This window comes from Ahaetulla prasina, chromosome 3 (genome assembly GCF_028640845.1).
Source record: "Ahaetulla prasina isolate Xishuangbanna chromosome 3, ASM2864084v1, whole genome shotgun sequence".
NCBI lineage: Eukaryota > Metazoa > Chordata > Lepidosauria > Squamata > Colubridae > Ahaetulla > Ahaetulla prasina.
In genome coordinates this window covers 4,128,646-4,144,162 of record NC_080541.1, presented here as the reverse complement: position 1 = coordinate 4,144,162, position 15,517 = coordinate 4,128,646, and positions in this window count along the sequence as shown.

Below are 15,517 nucleotides of genomic sequence, written 5' to 3'. Positions count from 1 at the left end.
CTGGGAGAAAGTGGCAAGAAGGTGACAAACAACAAGGAGAAAACAGATCTACTTAATTCATTTTTTTCATCTGACTTTACACAAAGAGAAAAAATAGTCGAACATATCAAAAACAGCACCACAAAAAACAGATTAGGAAACAAGTTAAAATAGAGAAGAAAATGGTAAGTGAACACCTGTCTACCCTAGACGAGTTCAAATCACCAGGACCGGATGGATTACACCCCAAGGTCCTGAAGGAACTGGCAGACGAGATCTCAGAACCACTGAACTATATCTTTCAAAGATCCTGGAGCACAGGGGAGCTGCCAGAGGACTGGAAAAGAGCTGATGTAGTTCCCATCTTCAAAAAAGGAAAAAAAACAGATCCAGGAAACTACAGACCTATCAGCCTGACCTCAATACTAGGGAAGATTCTGGAAAAGATAATCAAGCAACGAATCACCGAACACCTAGAAGCAAACAAAGTAATAACCAAAAGCCAACATGGGTTTGTCAAAAACAGATCATGCCAGACTAATCTTATCGCATTCTTTGACAAAATGACAAAATTAGTGGACCAGAGGAATGCTGTCGATATAATTTACTTGGACTTCAGTAAAGCATTTGATAAGTAGACCATAACCTACTACTAGATAAAGTAGAAAAATGTGGGTTAGACAGCATCACCACCAGATGGATTCGTAACTGGCTGACCAACCAGACTCAATGGAACTACATTTACATGGAGGGAAGTATGCAGTGGAGTACAATTGTCAGACTATGTTCCTTACAGCCATAAGGCTAGATGCAATAAAATCATAGAATTGGAAGAGATGTTGAGAACTCTAGAAAGAGTGCAGAGGAGAGCAACCAGGATGATTAGGGGACTGGAGAATAAAACATATGAAGAACGATTACATGAACTGGGCCTGGCTAGTCTAGTGAAGAGAAGAGAAGGACCAGGGGAGACGTGAGAGCATCTTCCAATATTTGAGGGGCTGCCCCAGAGAGGAAGGAGTCAAGCTATTCTCCAAAGCACCCGAAGGCCAGACAAGGAATAATGGATGGAAACTGATCAAGGAGAGATTCAACCTGGAAATAAGGAGGACTTTTCTGACAGTGAGAACAATTAACCCATGGAACAGAAGTTGCCTTTGGAAGTTGTGGGAGCTTCATCACTGGAGGCTTTCAAGAAGAGACTGGACTGCCATTTGTCAGAAAGGGGGTTGGACTAGATGACCTATTAGGTACCTTCCAACTCTGTTAATCTGTTACCTAGGAGGTCTTCTAGTCCAACCCCCTGCTCAAGCAGGAGACCCTATATTGTTTCAGACAAATGATTTTTGACCAAAACAAAAACAAAAACATTCAGACACTTCTCATAGTTATGACAGCTGCAATGTTGGTTGATGCTAGGGTGATGCTGCCCTTCTGCAACCTTCTGTCAAGCAACATCAAGAAGAAAGCCAGATTCACTGAACAACCATGTTACTAGCTTAACGACTGCAGTGATTCACTTAAGGACTGACTCAAAAAAGATCGTAAAAAAGCTGAGCTGCCTGATCGTCAGAACTTCTCTTTTTTTTAACTTTTAAAAGCATTTTTTTAATAGGTTGTAAAAAATGCTTTTAAAAGTTAAAAAAAAGAGATCATGTGCCACAGCTGATCACCCACCCACCCCTGTGCGCTGTTCTACTTACCCCATGCCTCCTTTTGGTGTGCACTGTGAGCAAACCAGTAGTAAACCACTTCAGATTTCACTACTGGTGCCATCCCATCCAAGACCAAAGGTGGCAAATTCTCCAGGGGCCAAAGAACCCCAAACCCAGAGCCACTCAATCTTGCCAGGGTTCAGTTTCAATCCGGTTGCTCCCCACCCAGCCCCTAACAGCCTCCAGGCACTGCGAGAGGAAGGTCATGGCATCACTTAACTCATCACGGGCTTCCCATCTTTGGCTTTCACTGATAGAAATCTATATTCTGTATTTCAGACAAGGTGTTGTGTCTGCGCCTCCCAAGCCAGGCCTCCTGCCAGAAAGTGACTTGGAAAGTGAGGGGGAAGGGAAGGACTTACCTTGGGAGCACTGGCTCCCCTGGCTCAGCTCCAGGAGCCAGAAACAGGCCAGGTGGAAGATATAACAAGGCCTCCGTCCTCTGACTCTTCCCTCCCCCCAGGCCACACCTGCAGACCCAGCTGACGGCAATCAGGCTTGGTTGGACCCTAGGTTTCATAGGCAGGAGAGGTGGGAACAACAGAAGCAGGGGTGGGGCAGGCCCAGGAAGTGCTGAGTCATGGAGCCACACCCCACAGGATATAAAAGACAGCGAGAGCTGCTGTGTCTCTTTGTAACAGGCAAATCCACTGATTAGGAGCTGAAGTTTGTTTCTGAGTGACTCACCAGCGTCGTGGAAGATAACGGAGGCTCTTGGCAGGCGCTGGCTATTCTGCTGCCCAAGCTGATAGTGCCGGCTAATTAAGCCATCACTTGGACGGAGGCGAGGGAGGACACAACACAAGGTCTCTGGGGCTTGGAGAGAAATGATTCATTGTATAAATAACCCAAAACAAGGGATTTTCCTCCATTTCTCATAATGTTCGCATCCTCCCTCGAAAGAAAATAGAGGGAGATTCGGAAGAGAAAGCAATCCTTTTGCATTAAATGCTCTAATTCTGCAGCAGACATTGCTGCCAACAGCTGTTGGGGGTGGAATCCAATTTGGATAGTTTCAATTGCACCAGGACAGGTTCCTGGAGAATCAGGCACTCAGCAGTTACTCATTTTGATGGCTGTTTACTACTTCTTGAGCCTTAGATAGCTGGCATTCCATACTGGAGCTGGAAAGAAAGAGGAAAAAACAGCTCTTGACTTCCAAATTATACTTGTCGCTTTCCAAAACACACCCAAGTGGGTCCTGGAAGACGTGAAAGGCTGCTCTAACAGAATAACGGAGTTGGAAGGGACCTTGGAGGTCTTCCAGTCCAGCCCCCTGCTTGAAAAGAAAACCTTATATCATTTTAGATAAGTGGCTGTCCAGTCTCTTCTTAAAAACCTCCGTCTTGGAGCACCCACAACTTCTGAAAGCAAAGTATTCCACTGGTTAATTGTTCTCACCATTAGGAAATTTCTCCTTAGTTCTAGGTTGCTTCTCTCCTTGATTAGGTCTTCTAGTAGTCCAATCTTGTTTTCAATTGTTCAGCTACTAAGCCGTGTCTGCCTTTACGCAACCCCATGGACCATAGCACACTAACCCCCCTCCCCCCCATCCTCTACTGTCTCCCTGAGTTAGCCCCAAAATTCACGTTCAGTGCATCAATGACCCGATCTAACCGAACGGAACAATGAATCCGTGGGACAACTTGCCTCCAGAAGTTTTGAATGCTTCAACACTGGAAGTTTTAAGAAGAGATTGGATAACCATTTGTCTGAAATGGTGTAGGGTTTCCTGCCTGGGCAGAGAGTTGGACTAGAAGACCTCCAAGGTCCCTTCCTCGTCTCCTCTCCTCTCCTCTCCTCTCCTCTCCTCTCCTCTCCTCTCCTCTCCTCTCCTCTCCTCCCTCTCCTCTTTTCTTCTACTCTCCTCTCCTCTCCTCTCCTCTCCTCTCCTCTACTCTTTCTACCTTCTACCTTCTCCTCTCCTCTCCTATTCTATTCTACTCTACTCTACTCTACTCTACTCTACTCTACTCTACTCTCCTATTGTACTCTACTGTACTCTACTCTAATCTACTCTACTCTCCCTTCTCCCTTCTCCACTCCTCTCCTCTCCTCTCCTATTTTAGTCTACTCTACTCTACTCTACTCTACTCTACTCTACTCTACTCTACTCTACTCTACTCTATTCTACCTTCTCCTCTCCTCTCCTCTCCTCTCCTCTCCTCTCCTCTCCTATTCTCCTCTCCTCTCCTTTTCTATTCACTCTCTCTTCCTCTGCCATCTCCTTCTTCATTTGCCTTCCATCTTTCCCAACATCAGGGTCTTCTCCAGTGAGTCCTCTCTTCTCATTTGGAGGCCGATGTGTTTGAGCTTCAGCTTCAGTATCTGTCCTTCCAAAGGACAGTCAGGATTAAGACCTAACTAGGTATTCAGTGCACTGCGCATTTGGAGACCATTTTTGAAATTCAAACTTCATCACTGATCTAATTTGAATTCTTCTCCCCCCCCCATTCTTCTTCTTCAATATTTATTCATTTATCTGCACAATTTATTGGTTATTAATATGGCTCTGGATTATCTTGTAGCCATACAAAAATATCTACCTTAAAGTAAATAAATTAAAACCGAAGATGGTTTTAGGGGCCTCTGGTGGCTCAGTAGACTAAGCAGTCTGTTATTAACACAGTTGCTTGCAATTACTGCAAGTTCAAGTCCCACCAGGCCCAAGGTTGACTCAGCCTTCCATCCTTTATAAGGTAGGTAAAATGAGGACCCAGATTGTTGGGGGCAATAAAGTTGACTTTGTATATAATGTACAAATGGATGAAGACTATTGCTTGACACAGTGTAAGCCGCCCTGAGTCTTCGGAGAAGGGCGGGATATAAATTGAAATTAAAAAAAAAGATTAAAATTGAAAGACATGTGAGGGGGGGGGAAGGAGGGATCTGTTGTTACTAGATCAACCACCTCCATTGTGCCTTTCCCCCACTGGGACCCCAGGACCATCAGCAGAGTCATCAATCCCCGGGCCTTACTAAAGGAGAGCAGGGCTGGGGCCAACCTCATATTGAGGGGCATGATGTTCCACAGGGCAGGGGCAACAACAGAGAAGGCCCTCCTCTTGGACCCCGCCAGCCAGAATAATTGGGTTGATGGGACCCACAGCATGCCTCGTCTGCTGGAACAAGTGGGGTGGGCCAACTCCAATCCCCATGTCAAGGTTGACTTGCAAAGCATTATCTAACCATCTCCTCTTCTGCCGTCCACACCTCCTTTTGCCCTCCCTCTTTCCCCACATCGAGGTCTTCTCCTAGGAGTCCTCATTAGATGGCCAATGTATTTGAGCTTCGGCTTCAAGATCTGTCCTTCCAAAGGACGGTCAGGGTTGGTTTCCTTCAGGATTGATTGACTGCATCTCCTAGCAGTCCAAGGAACTCTCAAGACCACAATTCGAAAGCACAAATACTTCGAAGCTCAGCCTTTCTTGTGGCCCAACTCTCGCAGGCATACATTTTTATTGTTTGGTAGCTAAGTTGTGCCCGATTCTTCATAACCCCATAGATACAAAACCTTTGCTAGACCAGTTCTCAAATACAGCTCGTCTGCCTGGAATCCGCACTGTATATCGGACATTAATACAATCGAGCAGTCCAGAAGTATTTCACGAGAAGAGTCCTCCACTCCTCTGCTCACAACAGAATACCTTATGCCACCAGGCTTGAAATTCTGGGCTTGGACAACCTAGAACTACTCCACCTTCGGTCTGACCTAAGCATAGTACACAAAATTATCTGCTACAACTTCCTACCTGTCAATGACTACTTCAGCTTCAACCGCAGTAATACACGAGCAAACAATAGATGCAAACTCAAGGTAAACCTGATTGCAAAAAATACAACTTCAGCAACAGAGTGGTCAATGCCTGGAATGCATTGCCTGGCTCTATTGTTACATCTTCAAATGGTGAAATCCCTCCGGTTCTGTCGTGTCCCACTCCTCCGCTGACGGCCGGGTCAGGGAAATCCGAATCAGGCTTGCCTCTGCAGCTCTGCCCAAAGTCCTAGCAAAGTCCTCAGAGCAGGCAGGAGACCAGTAAGTGACTTCAGCAAGTTAAGTTCGACTTTGCCTGACTCAGAGACTGCCAGAAAGCAGATCCTTTATATAGGCCATGGGGTGTGGCTCCATGACTCAGCACTCATTAAGGCCTGCCCCTCCCTTCCTTCTGTTGCCTCCACCTATCCAATCTTCTGATGCGAGGGTCACTCCAATCAGCAGCTGTTGGAAATAAACTTTCCTCAGGCTCACATGCTGTGGAGGAGGGGGAGGGGTCTAGCTGCTCCGTTTGCCTGGGCATGGAGCCAGGGCTGGGGCCGGGGGGTGCTCCCTCCTCTGCAGCCTGCTTGGGCATGGAGCCAGGGCTGGGACCGGGAGGTGCCCCCTCCTCTGCAGCTTGTCTGGGCATGGAGCCAGGACCGGGGCCGGGAGGCATACATTCCTCCGTGTTCGGGAGCAGATAAGCAGACCCCGGCTGCGGTGAGAGCGGACAAGACACAACAGGTTCTATCCGGTTTGCCGAACTGGTAGCACCGGTGGTGGGAGGCTCCCTCATTACATCCTGTTTTTTAACCATCTGGGCATGCGCAGAAGGTTCTGCACATGTACGGAAGAGGGAGTGTGCCCAAACTGGTAGCAAATGTAAATAGATTTCACCGCTGCCTCAAACCCCCATAACTTTAACCTTAAAGTGTCTACTGTTGACCTCACCCCATTCCTAAGAGGTCCCTAAGGGGGCGTGCATAAGTGCACCAGCGTGCCTACCATCCCTGTCCTATATTCCCCATTTATTCGTACCCATTTCCCGTGTTCATATCCCTGTCTTTTTATTTTATTTGCATTTATATCTTGCCCTTCTCCGAAGACTCAGGGCGGCTTACACTGTGTCAAGCAATAGTCTTCATCCATTTGTATATTATATACAAAGTCAATTTATTGGCCCCCCCCAACAATCTGGGTCCTCATTTTACTTACCTTATAAAGGATGGAAGGCTGAGTCAACCTTGGGCCTGGTGGGGCTTGAACCTGCAGTAATTGCAGGCAGCTTCTGTTAATAACAGACTGCATTAGCAGTCTGAGCCACAGAGTTTAAACTTATACCTGTTATCTTGTACATGTTTGACAAACTAACTAAATAAAAAATGAATAAAATAGATTACAGGACATAAAGACCCCTGCCCTCCACTGCAGTGATGGGTTGCCCCCGGTTTGGATCGGAACTAGTAGTAAAACCGGTGGGAGGCTCTGCCCACTGACCCGGACATCCTCAGGCTTTGCTTGTACTACCTGTTGCAAACTTGTAGTAAAGGTAAGTAGAACCCACCCCTGCTCCAGTGTGTCCCAGAGTTTGCCCAAATTTACGTTCACTGCATCAATGACCTCAGGATCTTCTCCAAGGAGTTCTCTCAATGACTTCCATTGAGGACCTGTATACTGCACGAATCAAGAAGAGGGCTGTGAAAATATTTGCAGATCCCTCGCATCCTGGACATAAACTGTTTCAACTCCTACCCTCAAAACGACGCTATAGAGCACTGCACACCAGAACAACTAGACACAAGAACAGTTTTTTCCCAAAGGCCATCACTCTGCTAAACAAATAAGTCCCTCAACACTGTCAGACTATTTACTGAATCTGCACTACTATTAATCTTCTCATCGTTCCCATCACCAATCTCTTTCCACTTATGACTGTATGACTATAACTTGTTGCTGGCAATCCTTATGATTTATATTGATATATTGACCATCAATTGTGTTGTAAATGTTGTACCATGATGAACGTATCTTTTCTTTTATGTACACTGAGAGCAGATGCACCAAGACAAATTCCTTGTGTGTCCAATCACACTTGGCCAATAAAAAATTCTATTCTATTCTATTCTTCTCATTCGGTGGCCAATGTATTTGAGCTTCAGCTTCAGTATCTGTCCTTCCAAAAACTGTCATGGCTGAGTTCCTTTATCATTGACTGATTGGATCTCCTTACAGTGCAGGGGACTCATAATAATTGCCCCCAAACACTTGATATTATGATCCTAACACATCAAGGGCCAAGTAAATGGCTTTTACTTTCCCGTTTTAAAGGGAAGCCATTACTTTCTCCCGATTTCTTGACATTTGTATGAATCACAGATAATGGTTTCCTGTAGTGGAGATGAACTCTTTAACAGCCGAATGTATAAGTGACACCGCCTGAGTATCTTCTCATTACCCAGGAGAGATTTTTCAAATTTTAATTACAAGCCGAGAGAAGACAAATCAATCCCAGGGCAGCTATTTTCCTCTTATCCCAGTTGATCTATTAAAACATGCCTTGCCTGCTGCTTTTTTTTAAAAAAAATATTTTATTTTACAATTGCAAAAGGCAGCAGTGGCTAAGCTGGGGCAGACCAAAAGGTGGCATTTTTTAAAAATTTATATTTATATCCCGCCCTTCTCCGAAGACTCAGGGCGGCTTACACTATGTTAGAAATAGTCTTCATCCTATTTGTATATTTATATACAAAGTCAACTTATTGCCCCCAACAATCTGGGTGTCATGTCCCACTCCTCCGCTGACGGCCGGGTCAGGGAAATCCGAATCAGGCGTGCCTCTGCAGCTCTGCCAAAGTCCTAGCAAAGTCCTCAGGGCAGGCAGGAGACCAGAAAGTGACTTCAGCAAGATACGTTTAGACTTTGCCTGACTCAGAGACTGCCAGAAAGCAGATCCTTTATATAGGCCATGGGGTGTGGCTCCATGACTCAGCATTTATCCAGGCCTGCCCCTCCCTTCCTTCTGTTGCCTCCGTCTATCAAGTTTTCTGACGCGAGGGTCACTCCAGTCTGCAGCTGTTGGCAATTGACCTCCCTCAGACTCACATGCTGTGGAGGAGGGGGTGGGGTCTAGTTGCTCCATTTGCCTGGGCATGGATCCAGAGCTGGGGGCTGGAGATACTTCCTCCTCTTCAGCCTGTCTGGGCATGGAGCCAGGGCTGGGGCCGGGAGGCATACTAGGACATTCCTCCGTGTTCGGAAGCAGATAAGAAGGCCCCGGCTGTGGTGAGATTGGACGAGACACAACACTGGTTCCACATTTTACCTACCTTATAAAGAATGGAAGGCTGAGTCAACCTTGGGCCTGGTGGGACTAGAACCTGCAGTAATTGCAAGCAGCTGCTGTTAATAACAGACTGCATTATAACAGACTGCATTTCACACAACCTCCAAATTCCTCGACTACTGAAAAGATCTTACTGCTTTCAGATGGGTAGACCCTGGAAAGACCACACACATGTCTTTGGTCCATAGGTCTATGGTCCATCATCCAGATCATGTTTCTCCCAAAGATGTTTTTTTTCAAGAGGCAACTGGACTTTCTGGTTTTTCCTTGAAGATGTTTCGCTTCTCATCCAAGAAGCTTCTTCAGCTCAATTTTCATTCCATACATTGCAGGAATATCTAAAAAGCTTAGGAGGATCTTCAAACAACACAACATACGTGCACACTTTAAACCCAAGAATACACTAAGGCAGAAGCTTGTCCATCCCATGGATAAAACACCTAGACACAATATGAGCAACGTGGTAGATGCAGTACAATGCAGTGAAATATGTGCAGATCTGTACATAGGGGAAAACAAAACAACCATTTCACAAACGCATGCCACAACACAGAACAAATCCATCAGGACTAGATTCAGCAATCCGTCTGCAATAATAATAATAATAATAATAATAATAATAATAATAATAATAATAATAATAATAATAATAATAATAATAATAATAATAATAATAATAATATCAGAGTTGGAAGGGACCTTGGAGTCTTCTAGTCCAACCCCCTGCCCAGGCAGGAAACCCTACACCATTTCAGACAAATGGCTATCCAACATTTTCTTAAAAATTTCCAGTATTGGAGCATTCACAACTTCTGCAGGCAGGTTTTTCCACTGATTAATTGTTCTGTCAGGAAATTTCCCCTTAGTTCTAGGTTGCTTCTCTCCTTGATTAGTTTCCACCCATTGCTTCTTGTTCTACCCTCAGGTGCTTTGGAGAATAATTTGACTCTCTCTTCTTTGTGGCAACCCCTGAGATATTGGAAGACTGCTATCATGTCACCCCTTGTCCTTCTTTTTATTAAACTAGACATACCCAGTTCCCACAACCGTTCTTCATATGTTTTAGCCTCCAGTCCCCTAATCATCTTTGTTGCTCTTCTCTGCACTCTTTCCAGAGTCTTAACATCTTCTTTATATTGTGGCGACCAAAACTGAATGCAATATTCCAAGTGTGGCCTTACCAAGGCATTATAAAGTGGTCTTAACACTTCACGTGATCTTGATTCTATCCCTCTGTTTATGCAGCCCAGAACTGTGTTGGCTTTTTTGGCAGCTGCTGCACACTGCTGGCTCATATCTAAATGGTTGTCCACTAGGACTCCAAGATCCCTCTCACAGGTACTACTATTGAGCAAGGTACCACATATCCAGTACCTGTGCATTTTGTTTTTTTGGCCTAAATGTAGAACCTTACTTTAAAAGACACAATCTTTTGAAGACAGCAAGGTCCACATTCTGGACAAAGAGGACCGCTGGTTTGAAAGAGGGATCAAAGAGGCCATCTATGTCCAAATTGAACAGCCTTCTCTTAACAGAGGGGGAGGGATATGACACCATCTATCTCCAGTCTCCAACGGAGACCTTTCAGCAGTTCCAAGAAGGCTCCACACCCATTTGCAGCAGTCAGGTGACCCTGAGGACACAGACAAACCTCCAGGTGGCCTCAATAACTCTCTAAAAGGATGCAAATGACATAGTTCCCATCACCAATCTCTTTCCACTTATGACCGTTTGACTGTAACTTTGTTGCTGGCAATCCTTATGATTTATATTGATATATTGACCATCAATTGTGTTGTAAATTTTGTACCTTGATGAAGGTATCTTTTCTTTTATGTACACTGAGAGCATATTCACCAAGACAAATTCCTTGTGTGTCCAATCACACTTGGCCAATAAAATTCTATTCTATTCTATTCTATTCTATTCTATTCTATTCTATTCTATTCTATTCTATTCTATTCTATTCTATTCTATACACTGAGACCATATGCACCAAGACAAATTCCTTGTGTGTCCAATCACACTTGGCCAATAAAAAATTCTATTCTGTTCTATTCTATTCTATTCTATTCTATTCTATTCTATTCTATTCTATTCTATTCTATTCTATTCTATTCTATTCTGTGTTGTACCCTATGATTCTTGATGAAGGTATCTTTTCTTTTATGTACACTGAGAGCATATGCACCAAGACAAATTCCTTGTGTGTCCAATCACACTTGGCCAATAAAATTCTATTCTATTCTATTCTATTCTATTCTATTCTATTCTATTCTATTCTATTCTCTGGAGCCCGGGGAGGGCAAAACTCAGGCCTACCAGGCCCACTGAGCCATCACATGCCAAAAATGGGGGGAGCGTGGGGGACAGGGAACATTGAATTATGGATGTGAGCACTTGGGCACACTCTCCCCCCCATGCTCCTCTCCGCTTTTAGCACGTGATGGCAAAAAGGTTAGCCATCACAGTCCTATACCATTTCAGACAAGTGACTGTCCAGTCTCTTCTTAAAAATCTCCAGTGATGAAGCATCTACAACTTCTGGTGGCAAGCTGTTCCACTGGTTTTGTCCTCCATTGTTAAGAAGTTTCTCCTTAATTCCAGGTTGCTTCTCTCCTTTCCATCCATTGTTTCTTGTCTAACCTTCTGGTGTTTTGGAAAATAAGTTGACCCCCCTCTTCTTTGCGGCAGCCCCTCAAATACTGGAACACTGCTGTCATGTCCCCCCCCCCTCAGTTCTTCTTTTCTCTACACTAGCCAAACCCAAATCATGCAACTGTTCTTCATATGTTTTAGTCTCCAGGCCATTTTAGGAAGTCTCAGGACTTCGTAAATAGCAGGTCTTGTTGTCTAAGACAGGGGTATCCAACCTTGGCAACTTTAAGACTTGTGGACTTCAACTCCCAGAATTCCTCAGCCAGCTTTGCTGGCTGAGGAACTCTGGGAGTTGAAGTCCACAAGTCTTAAAGTTGCCAAGGTTGGAGACTCCTGGTCTAAGCTGGTTGAGCAAATGTCTACATGAGACATAGAGAAGGATTTTTTGCTGGCTGAGGAATTCTGGGAGTTGAAGTCCACAAGTCTTAAAGTTGCCAAGGTTGGAGACCCCTGGTCTAAGCTGGTTGAGCAAATGTCTACATGAGACATAGAGAAGGATTTTTTGCTGGCTGAGGAATTCTGGGAGTTGAAGTCCACAAGTCTTAAAATTGCCAAGGTTGGAGACCCCTGGTCTAAGCTGGTTGAGTAAATGTCTACATGAGACATAGAGAAGGATTTTTTGCTGGCTGAGGAATTCTGGGAATTGAAGTCCACAAGTCTTAAAGTTGCCAAGGTTGGAGACCCCTGGTCTAAGCTGGTTGAGCAAATGTCTACATGAGACATAGAGAAGGATTTTTTGCTGGCTGAGGAATTCTGGGAGTTGAAATCCACAAGTCTTAAAGTTGCCAAGGTTGGAGACCCCTGGTCTAAGCTGGTTGAGTAAATGTCTACATGAGACATAGAGAAGGATTTTTTGCTGGCTGAGGAATTCTGGGAGTTGAAGTCCACAAGTCTTAAAATTGCCAAGGTTGGAGACCCCTGGTCTAAGCTGGTTGAGTAAATGTCTACATGAGACATAGAGAAGGATTTTTTGCTGGCTGAGGAATTCTGGGAATTGAAGTCCACAAGTCTTAAAGTTGCCAAGGTTGGAGACTCCTGGTCTAAGCTGGTTGAGTAAATGTCTACATGAGACATAGAGAAGGATTTTTTGCTGGCTGAGGAATTCTGGGAGTTGAAGTCCACAAGTCTTAAAGTTGCCAAGGTTGGAGACTCCTGGTCTAAGCTGGTTGAGCAAATGTCTACATGAGACATAGAGAAGGATTTTTTGCTGGCTGAGGAATTCTGGGAGTTGAAGTCCACAAGTCTTAAAGTTGCCAAGGTTGGAGACCCCTGGTCTAAGCTGGTTGAGCAAATGTCTACATGAGACATAGAGAAGGATTTTTTGCTGGCTGAGGAATTCTGGGAGTTGAAGTCCACAAGTCTTAAAGTTGCCAAGGTTGGAGACCCCTGGTCTAAGCTGGTTGAGCAAATGTCTACATGAGACATAGAGAAGGATTTTTTGCTGGCTGAGGAATTCTGGGAGTTGAAATCCACAAATCTTAAAGTTGCCAAGGTTGGAGACTCCTGGTCTAAGCTGGTTGAGCAAATGTCTACATGAGACATAGAGAAGGATTTTTTGCTGGCTGAGGAATTCTGGGAATTGAAGTCCACAAGTCTTAAACTTGCCAAGGTTGGAGACCCCTGGTCTAAGCTGGTTGAGCAAATGTCTACATGAAACATAGAGAAGGATTTTTTGCTGGCTGAGGAATTCTGGGAGTTGAAATCCACAAGTCTTAAAGTTGCCAAGTTTGGAGACCCCTGGTCTAAGTCGGTTGAGCAAATGTCTACATGAAACATAGAGAAGGACTTTTTGGCCAGACAAGAAATCGTCCTCTGTCTCAGAACAAAGAGTTGTTTAATTTGGAAGCCGAGGCTGAAGTCAAGCCAAGTCAACCCTCAACTGCTGGCAGCTGATTAGTGTCGCTGCCTTTCCCTGTTCACTCATTTGTCAAGAAAGCCACTGGGTAGAAAAGCAGATGGTGACAAGATAGCTCTGCTCTGCAAGGTCAACTGAACTGTAATTGAATCTTCTGCCTGGATGGTGTTGAGGGCATCAGGGCCGTCTGTGGTCCTGGCTGTACAGCAACCTCTTCGATGGTGCCAACCCGAAAGCCATGTTTGGCGTGACCACGTGACAGACTCTGCTACTTACGTTATGGGTTCTTGGCTTTGGCTGCTGACTGATGGTGCCACATGCTTTATTCCGTGGAACCTACTGGGGAAATTCTGCGTGGTCCTTTCTGCGTGGTGCTTGGTGCTGTCTGAGCTTGGTGGGTTTCTTGCAGATATTGCATGACCAAACTTGGTGACGTCATTTGTGCTACAAGGGAATGTGGGGGAGGAGGAGGGGGAGGGGGGAGGAGCAGGGGGAGGGGGAGTAAGAAGAATGTGGGATCCTTAGTTTTTTTTTTCCCTTCAGACATTTCATGAACCAACTAGGTAACATCATCAGTGCTATAAAGGAGTGGGGTTTGCTTTCTGTCTATGTATAAGTGGCTTGCCCTGTCACTGATTGCAAGAGTGTTGAAAATGGGTGTCGATCTGTCTGTCTGTCTATCCATCTATCCATCCATCCGTCTGTCCATCCACCCACCCACCCACCCACCCATCCATCCATCTATCTACCTATCTATCCATCTATAACTCTTTATCTATCATCTATCATCTGTCTACCTACTTATCTACCTACCTATCCATCTCTCTATCTCTCTATCTATCGTCTATCTACCTACCTACCTATCCATCTATATCTATCTATCTATCTGTCAGTCTGTCTGTCTGTCTGTCTATCATCTATCTACTTACCTACCTATCCATCTATAACTCTTTATCTATCTATCATCTATCATCTATCTACCTACTTATCTACCTACCTATCCATCTCTCTATCTATCTGTCTATCGTCTACCTACCTACCTACCTACCTACCTATCCATCTATATCTATCTATCTATCTATCTATCTATCTATCTATCTATCTATCTATCTATCTATCTATCTATCTATCATCTATCATCTATCTACCTACCTACCTATCCATCCATCCATCCATCTATCTATCTATCTATCTATCTATCTATCTATCTATCTATCTATCTATCTATCTATCTATAACTCTTTATCTATCTATCATCTATCATCTACCTATCCATCTCTCTATCTGTCTATCATCTACCTACCTACCTACCTATCCATCTATATCTATCTGTCTGTCTGTCTGTCTGTCTGTCTATCATCATCTATCTACCTCCCTACCCATCCAACTCTATCTATCTATCTATCTATCATCTTTCATCTATCTATCCCACACTCTGTCTTGAATGCATTAATAGGGTGATTCAATTTGGATGTGATTCACCTGATCATCCCTTCAAAGGAGATGCACAAAATGAAGTGACACGTGGCGTCGGTTTCCTGGATCAGATCAGTCACCCTGCTGAATTTCAGCTGTTCATCTTAGTCTTCCGTAACATTCAGCACATCTGTGCAAAAGGCTTTTGCACAGAAATGAAGCGGCAATGGAAACATTCCAGGGCTAATTTCTTGCTAACGTGCACACATGTGCCCAGTTTTCTATATTATTATTATTTAATTCCCTTTTCACCCTTATGGGTGATCTGTGACTTCCTCAATCTGGGATCCACTACTAGAAGTGTTTGACAGTTTGCAAAATATCTTAACTGTTCCTAGCATTGGACTATTCTGGACGGAGAGCGCTGATATCATTCCTGGCATCTGTTGGAGCCCTTGTCCCAACTTAGGAGTCACCTTCTCAAGTTCTCCTACCACCACTGAGATGACCTGGGCCTTGACTTTCCACATCCTCTCTTGTTCTTCAGGTTCTGGTATTTCTTCAGCTTCTCATCTTCCTCCTTCTTGATGTCGCTGTCACTTGGCACCATCACATCTCATCACCACTGTTGTCTTCTGGTCCTTGTCTACTACCATGATGTTTGGTTGGCCAGTACGTGCATTTCCATCTGGATCTGGAAGTCCCACTTTAGTCCTCTTATTGTCCACTACCTTCTGTGAAATCAACCATCTTGACTTGGGAAGGGCTTCAAGCCCATAACTTGGGCAGATATT